Genomic DNA, 14,870 nt, shown 5'->3' with positions numbered 1-14,870 from the left:
CTAGTAAAATTTGAATTGGAGAAGCTAACCACATTACAACTAATGTTTGCACCTTTTTCACACATTAAGCCAACATTAATAGTACCTTTAGGTGTTTTCACTAGCTCCCATGTTTGATCCCAATGTAGAGACTTAATCTTCTTAAAAGACTCGGCATATGTAATTGCCTCACGATAAAAGTAAGGCTCATCAATCTTTACTTCCACAGATAAAACATAAGAATCAAAATCACCGTCGATACAAGTAATGCTTCGTTGAGATACCAATTCTTATACCTCTTGCAGTTCATTCTAGATTACACTATCACCCTGCACTGTCTCGAGAGCATTGATTTCAAACTCCACTTGCTTGTTAACTTCCTAGTCTAATGTGTTTACAATTCTAGACTTTATCCCACGAAGTAATGTAAACTTGTCAAAGGTAACATCTCGACTCACCATAAACTTAGGGGACTTACAATCAGTACACCACAACCGATAACCCTTCACCCCATATGCATAGCCTAGGAATATGCACTATGTCGCCCTCAACTCAAGTTTACCATCACTCACATGAACATGAACAGGACAACCAAATACTCTCAATAGAGAGTAATTAGTAGGCTTACCAAACCAAACTTTCTCGGGAGTCTTAAATTCAATTGCAATTGATGGCGACCGATTTACCAAGTAGCAAACCATATTGATAGCTTCTGTCCATAATACTTTGGTTGGGCCAACATTAGAGAACATGTATTTTGCTCTTTCCAGAAGTGTTATCTTCAACCATTTTGCAACATCGTTTTAATGTGGAGACAACAGTACAATGTCTAATGATTTTCTCATTTTTGCAAAACAAACCAAACTCACCTTTGCAAAATTCCAAACCTTTGTTTGTTTGAAAGCTCTCGATCATTTTCTTAGTTTGCTTCTCGATTAATGCCTTCCAATGCAAAAAGGTGGTCAACACTTCACTCATAGCCATCAGAAAATACGTCCACACCTTGAAAAATTATCAATAAAAGTCCACATGTATAATAATTCACCTTTTGATGCCACCAAAGAAGGACCCGACAAATCTGAATGGATGTAGTTTACTGTACTCTTAGTTCGATGAGTTATAATGTTAAATTTCACTGTATATTGCTTAGAGAAATCTAGTTTCCTAATCTTTTGACTACATAGTAAACTACGCATACTCTATTTTCTAATCATTCTCTCGATTATATGACCCAATCTCGTATACCATAAACGTGTTACATCATCATCAGGATCATTGGATGAGACTACGAAAACAGTTTCAATGACCGTGTTTCCTACTAGATGATAAAGGTCACTGGATAATTTGTCCTTATGATAATTCAAGCTCCTTTAAATACATTCAAGACATCATCTTGGCCACTATATTTGTTGCTCTTTTTATCTAACAAACTCAAGGATATCAAATTCTTTTTCATGTCAGGAGCATATTTCACTTCAAGTGTCCTTACCATACCATCAAACATCTCAATTCGAATTGTGCCAATCCCAACAACTGAGAAAAAGAAATCATCTCCTAATTATATAGTGCCTATATCAATAAATTGTTAAGTTGTAAACCAATCACGCTTAGGACATATATGGCAGCAACAAGTTGAATTCAAGATCCATGTATCCATCAGGTTACCAATAGTAATTGCTAGAATACTATCAACTTTCTCAAAAGTATCAAAGTAATCTCCAACCACGTTTGTAGTATTATCAGATTTGTTGATCTTTTCATCATCCTTGAATTTGGTACAATCTTAACAAAAGTGTCCTCTCTGACCACAATTTCAGCAAATTTTCCCTTTTGCTCTAGATTTACCTTTTCTATCTAAGCCTTTTTCTCTATCTTTTTCTTTATTCACAATCAGGTCTTCTGCTTGATTTTTATTCTGGATACCACCAACTTTCTTCTTTAATTCATTGGAATTTAAAAATGCCTTTACATTTTCGAAAGTGAGAGTGTCTCGGCCATATAACATAGTATCCACAAAGTTTTTATACAAATGAGGTAAAGAACATAGAAAAATTAAGGCTTAGTCTTCATTCTCAATTTTAACATCGATATTCTTTAAATAAAAAATAACTCTATTAAATTAGTCAATTCGAGTATTAACGAGGGTACCTTCACACATCTTGAGAGTATACAATCATTGCTTCATATAAAGCTGATTTGTCAAGGATTTGATCATATAAATACTCTCGAGTTTAAGCCACACTACAGTAGTAAATTCTTCATTCATGACTTCTCTTAACACCTCATCAGACAAAGCTAGGAGCATAGCACTATGTGCTTTTTCCATAAGGTCATCTTTCTTATCATTAGATAAATTCGAGGGAAGATGATCTTTTCCCTTCAGTGTCTTCAACAGTCCTTATTGCACTAGCAATGCATGCATCTTAACACTCCACAAGCTGAAATCATTTCTTCCATTAAACTTTTCAATCTTATACTTGGCCAACAAAGTTACTATCACGAGATTAAAATTAACTCAAGACCTTGAAGTTCTGATACCAGTTTGTTGTAAAAATTACAGAATTATCTCTAAAGAGTTGCCCAAGATCTTACCCAATTAATAGAATAAAAAAAAATCAAGCACACCCACAAGAATACAAGAATTTACGTGGTTCGGTCTTTTAATAATGGTTCAGTCTTTTAATGACTTAAGTCCATGGGCACAGCAGTAGAGAAAGATTCACTAAGAGAAAAATCAAGAGATTATAAGAACAGTCTCAAACTCACATCTCTTATCCCACGTACACCCAAATTACTCTTTCTAAATCTAGGTGATGACTTTTCTTTAACCTCATAGGATCCTTTTATATAGGCTAAGTACAATAATTTTATCCTAATACAATTAGGATATGTTATTCTAGTCTAACTGGATATAAATACTATCTTAACAAGATATACTAGTTTAATTAAAATTAAACTATCCTAATCAAATTATAATTCAAGACTATCCTAACAATTACTAATAAAATTAATTTGACATAACGCCTCAGTTAACTTAAAAAAGTTATTAACATTTTGAATGACTTGGTATAAAAGGGTTATATTTAAGGAAAACTAACCCAAATCGGCATCCATGGATGAAGCCTTTGCTTTGGAAATTGCGATTAGAGTTGTGGAAAATTTTAAAAAATTAAAATAAAAATCTTAATTGAATCATGATGTATGAATTCAGTTTGTATAAATTGTGTGGTTAGGTGTATGTTTCTTTTTCTTTTTCAATAAAAATTGAAGTCGAAATTAAGTAAACTTGAGTGATTGGTCATACAAATGTTTATTGTAAAGTACATTGTAATTTCTTTTTTCAGTAAAATTCACTAACACTTCTAAGTTTTGCTTATAATTTCACATGAGTCTATTAGTTTTCAAAATGAACAATCCGTTCCAAACGTGTACACAGTGTTAACAGTAAACATGAAATGTGTAAAACACCTTTATTCTTTCTTCACTTTTTTTCATTATTTTTTTCTCAGGTTAGTCGACGACGCTCTTTGGCGGGATTTGGTCAGTGGGGGGGGAGGGTGTGGCTCCCTTAAAGAGTGCGGGGGAGGAGGGCGACAACTCTCCTGGAGAGATCTGATCGGAGCCAAATCTGGTGCTACTCAACAAGAGCTGGATTTGACATTTTGGCCTCAAGAAGAGGTAAGGGAGAGATTTTTTTTTTTTGATTAGGAGAAAAAAATAAAAATGAAAAATTATAATTCATATAATGTGATAATTTTTAAAATTAATGAAAGATAAAATTATTTAAAAAATATTACTACGTCATCAAATTAATAAAAATATTAACGGTTGATTAAAAATTAAATTTATCTGTCTAATGAAATATATTTTTTTAAGATAAATTATATATTTCGAAAATTCCTGAATTCGTATAAAATTATCGATAAAATTTAAAAATATTAATATATTTTACTTTTTTTTATTTATCGAGGTCGAAACAAAGAGGTCCAAAAAGGACTTAAGAACGTCAAATCGTTCTAAAAGTTCAAAAGGCAAATAAGGGAGCCATAGGAATTTGGTTTCATAGTCTCTTTAGATACCAGATAGTAATGGAGGGAGAAGTAAAGTGACGATAATTTATTAGCAATGTGTTAAATTTCATTTTTTTTTTTTGGTTTAAATAGTAGATGACTGATAAGAAGGAGAGGAAAAAAATGAGATTACTATAGGCTTGCTTTTGATTTAACACAAGTGGTTCATTTTCTTTACATTTCATTTGGAAAGTCTCACATCCTCATATTTGGTTTAATATATTCATGAAAATGTGCTTCCATAGAAACGTGATTCTCATTAACCATGGAAGGAATGTAACTTTTCCATTAAAGTTCTATATTAAATTCGGACAAGTTTATCAAATCATGCACGAAGAATTGCATTAGCATAATGTTCATTTCCCTTCAAACTTTTGAATCAACTTACGTACAGAGATAAAAGATGGAACCGACAATAGATAATGCTAATGTCTCTCTAATTTGAAATCCAAAAATGAAACTTGTTTACTATCACTTTTCTTGGTTTCATTTCTCTTTGCTTCGTGTCAACACCAAGCATACTCGTATCAAACATTTGGGAGAAAAGCTACGAAGGGGACAAAATCCCTCCTAAATTCATGTAAATCTCACAACCTGTGTGTGTGTGGGTGTGTTTTTTAGTATTATTATTTTAGGGTTTTGTGATTTGGTCAAAAAAATAATAAAAGGTTGGAAGAAGCGAATGACTGGAAATCTCCAAGGAGATGCGGTCTCTCAAGTTTCCCTACTTTGTCATAAAAAGAGAGCAGGTTTGATGTGAAAGGGTAGGATTCTGTTAAATGAAGACGGAGCAGAAAGAGTTAAAAGGGATACATGGGAATTATTGTTGCCATTACTCCCAGGTGGAAACTTGGTCTAGTACTATAGTCTATAGTCCAGTCTCTTTCTCTGCGTTAGTAGAGTTGACCCAGGCAGTCTTTTCCTTCTACTCTACTCTACGCACAGAGGTGGAAGGCCTGCGACTCTATATTCTGATTTTCTGACGCGTGCTCGTGGATTGTGTTTCTCTACTCTTTTTATTTCGAACCATCATGTTCGATCATGGCTCACCATCTTTTGTCTTCTGCTTCCTGCTACTATTGTTGCCTCAATGAAATGCAACAAAATCTCCTATCACCTAGGCTCACGTGTTTAACACCATTGCAATTTTCCATCTTTTCTTGTTTGGTTTTTTCTTCCCCACTCTGTTCTAGCTAAACAATATGTGGTTCCACTAATGTTAAGGAGTAATTATTTAGGCACCTGAACTGAATTAATATTTTACCTTGCTTAACAAATGCCTATGATATGATATGAAAGTCTGTTACGTTAATCATGAATTTAAAGATGATTTGTTAAGCAGGTGGGAAGCATGGACGGTTGTGATTCATTAAAGCAATAATAATTGACGTCAACAATCAACAATGTACGATCATCATCAATCTACACATGAGTGGGCCCTGTCTAACAGCCATCGTCAAGACATATTACTAGGAGGATATTAAAGTGAGGAAAAAAAAAAAGAAGCAGAGCTTAAAATAAGTACAGTCGAAAGAAGACAAGAAATCTAATCATTCCAATATATCCCAACAGAGGAAAGAGCCGCACAGGCGGATATCCAGAATCTAATGGTAACAGGATTATGTCGTGGGTCCTGTTTTGATACCTTGATGGACTGGATCCTCTGAAAATCCACCATTGACAAAAGAGCCACCCTGCTTCGACTACTCTTCCTACTACTGCCACTACTACTCGTACTCACTGTTTCTGCTCACTTCACTCAAAATCGTCGCTGTATGTATTATGTGGAACATAACGCAAAACAAGTTGGCAATTTGGTTCGAATAGTGGAAGATGGAATGGCGCTCCTTTGCCCCTTTGCTAGCCCCCTAGCTCCACGCGGCTGTCCCAATTGTGCACGCATCATGATTTGCTGCTGCGATTGTCATTTCATTAATTAATGTTTTGTTTTGCATGATCAACTTTCTCTTTTACGTAAAAATTAAAAAAAATTATAAAAAATAAGTCTCCTCATAAAAAAATTTTAAAAATAACTATTCATATAAAATTATTTATTTCTAACAAGAAATAAGCATAAATAGATCAAAATGTTTTTAAAAATATCATGACAAATTAAGCTCCCAATGTTTTCCTCTCGTCATAAAGAAAATCGAAATAAACACTCAGTTGTTTGCGATCACTCAGCTTTCTCTCTCAGCTCTCTGAACTGTATCAACTCTGTCAACTCTTTGTTAAACACCATCGTCATCAGCTCTCTGAACTGTATGAGCTCTGTCAACTCTCTTTTGAGCACTATTATCATCGTGCTGTGATCTATCTCTCGACATCTGACCATATTGTCGTCGATAAATAGACCTTATAGCAGATATGACATCAAGGTATGTTATTGGGTTTATTGTTGCAACACATAAATTTTTGAAACTTTTTGTGTAAATTAGAACATGGATTGAAAACATTGACCCAGAGTTGCTACACCCCATCCGTCTATAAAGCAGATGACGTGTGAAAAATATACTGAAATAACATGTATTAGCACATGACGTGTAATTTTTATTTAACATGGCGTGTAACATTTTTATTTAACATGGCATGTAACATATTGTGAACATAACGTGCTACATTTTTTAACTTACATGTAACATTTTTGAACAGGGCGTGTAATTATTTTTGAACTTGCGTGTAACATTTTTGACAAGACGTGTAACAATTTTTGAACAATGCATATAGATAGCATAGTGTTCAACTTGCGTGTGATATTTTTGAACATGGCGTGTAACATTTTTCAAAAATTACGTGTAACATATTTTAAACATGGCATATAACAACGTGATTGACAAAATTTTGAACATGGCATGTAATGTGTAAAATGATTGACAAATTTTTTGTTCTCGTCAATTTTAGTGGGGTTCTAATTGTGCGACTTGTGATAAGACAAGGTAGTCAGTGGGTGAATGACATTTACAAGGGTGGTGAGTCACGAATGCAGGGGGTTAGGAGTGATTTGTCGTTTGCGGGCTTGATGAAGCTGGTTGAAGATGTTGTTGGGGTAAACTCAAAAATTGACGAGATTGAGTTACATGCATTGATTAGTACACCCGGATAGCTATCTCGCCCAATTATCAAGGACGATAAGGATGTTGCATTAATTTTACTAAAACAGAGAAATGTTCAGGCTGTGCATGTTAGCATTAAGGGATGTCAAACAAATATTATGTCACATGAAAAAGTTGAACAACATGATAATCAGCTTAATGAAAATGAGATTTACAATGCTTCACATACCACAACATTTGGTCCATAACCCACAACAATGGCAATTGACGTATGCACAAGAGTTTGTGCAACCCGGTAGACAAATGACATTTACAAAACAATTGGCTGCACAATTTTGATCAAGATATGCATTGAACCAATTACTTGCTTCTCTCCAACAAATGCGGCAATCAGGTGAAACTGTAGAAGGTGTAATGCCATTTTCAAATGAGAATACGACACTTGAGGATAACACTGCGACGCTCGATGATAATACTACATCTGATGAGGGAAATGAGTATTTGTTCCCTGTCGGTGAAGATAAATTTGATGACAATTCAGATGATGGGCTTGATGAATGGCATGATGACAGTTCAAACGATGACTGGCTTTATGACAGTGACATTCCAATTTGCAATAATGTTGAAGGCCAAACGGAAGCTGTTAGAGGTGTTGATGTAGGAGATGCTCAGTGTGATTATCCCATATACAATAACCCCATCGCTGAAGAAAACGGGATTCGTTCCCCTAATACATTGCTCGATGACAGTTATCAAGAAAGGGGAAATGCAAGGATATCTCGTACGTGGGTAATTCGAAGTGCAGAAAAGTTCTCTTTCCAAACAATTACCACCGAGGAGTCAGCATGTGTCGATGATCGCTTATATAAAGGAAGAATGTTTTCTTCGAAGGCCAAGTTGAAACGAGCTTTGAACATGTTGGCTCTAAAAGAGCAGTTTAGGATAAGAGTAAAAAGGTCATGTAAAGGTCGTTATGAGGTTGGTTGCAAGAACAAGGCATGCAAATTTGGTGTGCGTGTAACGAAGTTACGTGAAAGAAAATATTGGCAAGTTCGGGCATTCCACAAAGTACACACATGTACTGTCGATGGTTTGCAAGGACGATTTCCAACCATGAGTGCGAAGATAATTGGTGAACTTATGTCACACAAGCTTCAGGCTAATGGAGTAGCATTGAGACCTAAGGACATAATTGGTGAGATGAAGGTTCAGTGGGGTTTGGAATGCTTGTACAGTAAGGCCTGGCAAGCGCAGAAGTATGCGAAGAGGCTTGTTTTCGGTCCCTCGGAGGAGTCATTTCAAGAACTACCCTTGTAATTTTATATTTTCGAACAAGAAAATCCCGGCACAGTCACTGCAGTGGCTATTGATGAGGTAAAAAGATTCAAATATTGTTTCTGATCATATGGGGCTTGTATTCGTGGGTTTAGGGATGTAATGCGTCCTATGGTTGTAGTAGATGCGACACATCTAAAAAGTAGGTTTAAAGGTGTTCTGTTTGTCGTTGTATGTAAAGATACGAATGAGTGCGTATATCTAGTTGCATTTGGCATTAGCTATGTTGAGGACGAAGACTCGTGGACGTGGTTTATTAGCAAGCTGCGTGATGCTGTTAGTTGTCTTGAAAACACTATGTTAATCTCTGATCAGCATCTCAATATTAAGAAAGCAATCCAAAATGCATACCCAGAAGTGTACCACGATTTATGCAGTTACCAATTGAAGAAAAACTTTAAAAACAGGTTCAAGCGTGATGACGTTTCTATGATTTTCACCCTTGCTCGAGATTGTTATAAGGTTTCCAATTTTAATAGACATATGAACCAGCTGAAGCAGATTCACGTGGGAAGCCCACACTGACCTTATGAGAATAGGCCTTGAAAGATGAGCATGTGCATGTTCACCGGCAAGGCGATACCAACTCATGACATCCAACATTGCGGAATGTGTTAACTCATGCTTGAAGTATGCAAGACAAATACTAATCACTGTTTTGATCGAGTTCATTAGAGACATGTTCCAACGTTGGTTCCATGGCCAGTACGAGGACGCCGTCAAGGTCACCATGCCCCTCAACCCTTGGGTTATGAGGCAGTTGAGCAAACGGTTCAATGATGCAGATCGCTTTATAGTTAAACCTATCAATGGAGTGGAGTTCAAAGTTAAAAAAGGGAAGATGGACGGACTTGTAAACCTATCCAAGAAGACGTGTTCATGTTGTGAGTTCCAAATAAATTTACTGCCATGCAGCCATGCCATTGTAGTTATAAGGTCAAAATATCTTTATTTCTTATTTGAACCCTAATTGAGATAGCATTTACATTGTGCTTGAACATTGGGTTCATTGTATTTTTCAGAAACGCAAACGTGAAGCCTTTGAATTCTGCGCTGACTACTACAAGACAATCGTTTTGGTGGAGAGTTATGTGGGGTCCATTCTCCCTGTAGGGCATCTTAATGAGTGAGACATCCCCCCTTATGTGAAACAAATTGTCTTGGTTCCACCACCTTAGTGAGACCAAGTGGGAAGACCTAGGAGGAGAAGGATTCCATTGGCTAGTAAAGACAGTAGAGCATAGAGATGTTCACAATGCAAGAGGTACGAGCATAATATATAGAATTGTCCATCCTTATTTGCAGTTCTATCTACAAATCCAGCACCATCTCCTAGTCAATCGACGCTTCCACGAGTGCGACGATCGAAAGCATGTTCAAGTTACAGACAAACAGGTCACACACGTAACAACTGTCTAATACGCAGGACAATGTATGAGAATGTAGGGTGTGTTGTGGATGAAGACAACTTGTCAGCGTAACTAAATGTAATGAGCCATGCGCAATACCTTTCTGACAATTTCCTCTTGCAGTTTCTTACATTCATTCATATTTTATGTTTGTTAGTTACTCTTGTGGATGAGTCTTTATTTTTTTATTAATTTTGTAGATATATTATTTGATTATTCATTTCATTTTGTCTGTAGTTTTGAGCAGTGAATAGACTTGCGAAGTCCCTATACTGTTCAAGTATATTATTATTGATATGCTTATTAATACATCAAATATTTAAGTGTAAAAGATTTAGGGTGATGGAAATATATATAAATATTTTTTCACTTGATTATTTGATTGTAGAATATGTAAATTAATTTAGCATTTTGACAAAAATTAAGTTTATTAGTTCTATCTTATTTTGTTAATATTTAAGGTGTATAGGGGTGTTGGCTGTTTTATAAAAAGACATGTGTTTGATTTTGATTTTTGATTTTTTGTGCTAAAAGTCTAACCATCTTGTTGTAGACTTCAACCAGCATTCTAATCTTCGCTTAAACGAATTTAAGGTTTTTAACTTTTGAAAAACACACTTAATAATCTGAGAAGTCGGTTCTTTATATTTTCGTCCTCATAAATTGAAATTTCTCTCAAGTTAGTCCTTAAGCTGAAAATTTTTTTCCACTTTAGTCCCCATTTTTTTGTTGGTGGGAAAATTTATAATTTATTTGGAGAACTAAATTGAACTAAATGCGAAAGTATAGGGACTACCTCTGTCTTGTCAATATTTTATCAGCCACATGCTGTAATTGGTAGATGTCGATGACATCTTGTGGTGACACACTAAGTGGAAGTAGATTTATCGTGTGACACGTTGACTTGTCCAATATTAGGGTGACACGCTACACCGTAATTGTCATGTGTTGATGACACCTTGTGGTGACACGCTGAGTGGAAGCAGATTGATCACGTGACACGCTGACTTGTCCAATATTGTGGGGTAACACGCGCTGCCCTAATTGTCATGTGTCGATGACACCTTGTGGTGACACGCTGAGTGGTAGCAGATTTATGGGGTCACACTCTGAGTGCAAGCTGATTTATGACTGACACTCTAAGTGATAGCAGATTTATGGCTTGACACGCTGAGTGGTAGCAGATTTATGGCATGACACACTGAGTCATTGCAGATTTATTGCGTGACACGCTGACTTGTTGGAGTATTGTGGGTTGACATGTTGCGCCCCATTTGTTAGATGTCCATGACATCTTCTGGTGACACGCTGAGTGCAAGCATATTTATAGGGTGACACGCTGACTTGTTTCAGTAATGTGAATTGACACATTACGTGGTTACACTATTATTTCTGAAAAGGAAATCACCTTATAATGAGGGCTATTTCTCATAATTTTCTCTTAATTTAATTTAACTTAGCTTCTGAGCATTAAAGTTATTGTGTCTAAATTATAAAATTCTCGTATAAGATGTATAAATATTATTAAAATTAATAAAATTAATTGTATCCACAAAAAAATCTACATATAACTTTTTGTGTAGGGGTTTAAGGTTCGCTCGCTAAACTATTACTAAAATTTTCAAAGCATATTGGCGACGCATATTAGTAATCATATTCTGCTTAACTCTTATCAGTTTCGATTGCAAAATGTCATCAATGTACCCTATGGTGAACATACCACAGTGACACTATTATTCTGACGATGCACTTTAGCTTTTAGCAAATGAATTTCCAATGGCATCAGCATCAAATCTCGTGTCTTCCGAAGCGTTTTGTTGAAATAACCAGATTTGTGGTAGATGATTGGCATCATTGTAGTAAGGGGTGTCATCTGAACCGCACACACTCCGTTATCTTTAGCATCCGAAGTTCTTACGGAGTCCACCACCTTGATCGTCCACCTCACCAAGTCGATCTTCCTAATCACCCAATACCCACCCACATTGCAAGGTGTGAGGATGAAATTGACATATCTTTTTTTACCATAGGTCAACCTCTCACCCTTCACGTACGCCCATAACTCATCTAGAATTTTCATCGTGGACCGGCCATCTTCAGTTGGAAATGCGATGTAAAGCATATGGATGGTGTCTTGTCAAACATGTATACATTAGCTTACACTTTAAACCCCCAAAACTTTACTATTTTCAGAATTAAAAATTTTACAGATAAACTTACGAAGAATATAGTATCAACCACAAATGCATGGGGGTTGTACAACTTGGACTTTGCCCCTGTCATTCGCTTACAAAGTACATTGAGGCATGCGTCAATTTGTTCAATTGTCATTTGCTCTTTGGGATCCTCTAATGTTGTGAAAAAGTCAGCCTCTTGATCCCCTAAGATCCCGACGTTACGCTTGCACATGTAACCGAATGAATTTTAAAAGGCTTGGTGGATTAATGTTTCATTCAAAAATAATACATGCAATGTTATTTATGAGTTTACCTCGCACACTCGTCTTTCTTGAAAGTCTCGTAGCTTTCCACCATTGAGTTCTTAACATTTTAGCTAGTCATTGACGGGTCGAAGTATGGGCTTGCTATGTATTTGCTAGCCGTTTTGACCCGTGCTTGTTCAGGTGGGTCTGAAATCACTGCTTCACGATGATGGACATCAGACAACTTCGGTGACGACACTCGTGACGCGCTGCCTTCGGGAGCGCTATGAGAAAGATGGTCCCCTTCAGCCTAAACTAATGCAAGGTTTCAATCCCTTCCTACTGTTTCCTCGACTACTGCATCGGCCTTAGGAAGATGGTCCCCTTCAACCTCAACTGAGTGAAGGTCCCCCTTCCTTCCCGCAGATGCATCGATAACCAAATTGGCCAGCTAAACATGGTCTCCTTCAGCAGCATCTGATTGAAGGGTTACATCCCTGCCCCAACATCATCGATAACGTCATCGACATGAGTTATATTTTGTCCATCAGCAACAACAACATCATCGTGAATGTTAACAATAGGTTCATCACGCTGCCCTTCATCAGCATCATCATGGTCGTCACAATCATCGTGCGATGAAGCACTGCCCTACAGAACGAGACAAATGGGAAAATCAGTTAGATCATAAAATACCTCAAAACATAAATCGAGAATAAAAAATAAGACTACACCTGCTAAACGAAAACCACCAAAATACGAGTGAAGATAGAATAACGTACTTGTGATTTCAGGTCGTCTAAAATCTGAGCAACGATACGGTCCTCAAGCGTCTACATTACGAGAGTCAATGACTGAATTGAAGCCTTCAGCTACAACATGTCTTTTTGATGCATGCACATGATCCGTCGAAGCTGACATTCTGTGACTACTCCGTCATTAACTCTTGTGGAATGGGCCAACTTCAATAACATATATTACTGTGTTATTCAATAATCATATATGGAATTGCTGAACATTAACCATTAGAACTTTAATATCCTTACCAGCTGCTCATTAATATTGTGCAGTTAAGCCGATCGGTCAATGAGGACTTATAGTCGCCTCCATCAACTGCAATAATAAACATTACTGTATTACTCGATAAACATGTGAAAATGTTGAACACAAACAGTTAGAACCGATCTTACCGATGGCTCGTTAGCTTTGTGCATCTGAGAAGGACTTCTCAGTGGTTGTGGAGCTCCAGTCGCATGGTCTAACTGTAAACACAGAAATGTTATTCGATAATCACATATGGAATTATTGAATACAAATCGTTAAAATCGTCCTTACTGACTGTTCACTGCCATTGCCATGGTCGTCCCCTTCCTCTATCAACTTAAGGCCCGACAGCTCATAGACTAAAGCAGCTATGGTGCTCATTTGTTTCATGCCACCAATGGCTCTTATCTCCTTCAAGTTTCTCCTTTTTTCCCTCGCACCTAAGCCCCACTCCACCCGATCCTCCATGTGCCCTATTAGCATGTATTGGTGGCCTTCAGATAACGGAACATTAGTGTCCACAAAATACTCCCGGTTGGTCTCATCTAGGGTGGGCTCGAAGGTCTCGATTGCCCACAACTGCAAAAAGGGTATTGTGATTAAATTTTAGGGAAAATTATTATACAAATTCACAATAAAAATTAGTAGTTGTTCACTCACATGCTTAGATGACTCCAACTTCTCAACTGCCTTGTAGAAGTCTTTTAGCTTTTGATTGCATTGCCATTTGCACATTCATGGGTAGACGTTGTCCTTTGGACCAGAGGAGGTAACTATTTTTTGCAAGGCTGAAATTACCTTCATTGCCCAGAACTGTAAGTCAAATGTAACCATTATCAGGTCGTAAATGATAAACGAGTGCAACCATAAATTATTATGTCAAAAGGAAAATGAAAAATGTTACGTGACAGTATCTGTATCACCCACGCGAATCCGTAAATGTTATGTTGTAAACGAGTATCCTTCTGCAAGTTTGAGGCAGGCACTTTGAACCCCTTCAAAAGGTAGTCCAAGGTCAACCTCTAAACATAGTGATCCCATGGGAAGACATTCCAAGCGTCGATGTCCTCCACCAATGACAAGAGCCAAGGCATCACCCATCTACGATAGTCTTGACCAAATAAAATGTTATTCCCGATCAAGACGAGTGCCATCTTGGTCGCGTCTCCTAGTCACTGAAAGTTACCTCCACGGAACGTATCAAGCAATGCCAGCAGTTTAACGCTCTATTGCCCATTCCAGTATCTCGCATGAATTTCGTCCGCAACAACCTCATACGGTCGTGTGAACACATCGGGCATTCAACCAAACTTCATTCAGTGATAAGGCAGAACTTTTGCTTTGATATGCGCGCCTTGCTTTTGCCAATGGAAAACCATAGCTCATGGTCCATTAAATCTGTCTCAGTGATTTGACGAATCATGATGTTATGCAGAAGACCAGTGCAAAAGTAGCCTTGTGGATATACGTCCAACAACATTCTGAAGCACATATGCTTCACTGCATCGTACTCCTCTTTCTCTTGGAGGTCTTGTTGATGTAATGTAGTTGCGACCAC

This window comes from Theobroma cacao, chromosome 1 (assembly GCF_000208745.1).
Source record: "Theobroma cacao cultivar B97-61/B2 chromosome 1, Criollo_cocoa_genome_V2, whole genome shotgun sequence".
Lineage (NCBI taxonomy): Eukaryota > Viridiplantae > Streptophyta > Magnoliopsida > Malvales > Malvaceae > Theobroma > Theobroma cacao.
The sequence above is the reverse complement of the archived record's forward strand: the minus strand, read 5'-3'. Positions refer to the sequence as shown.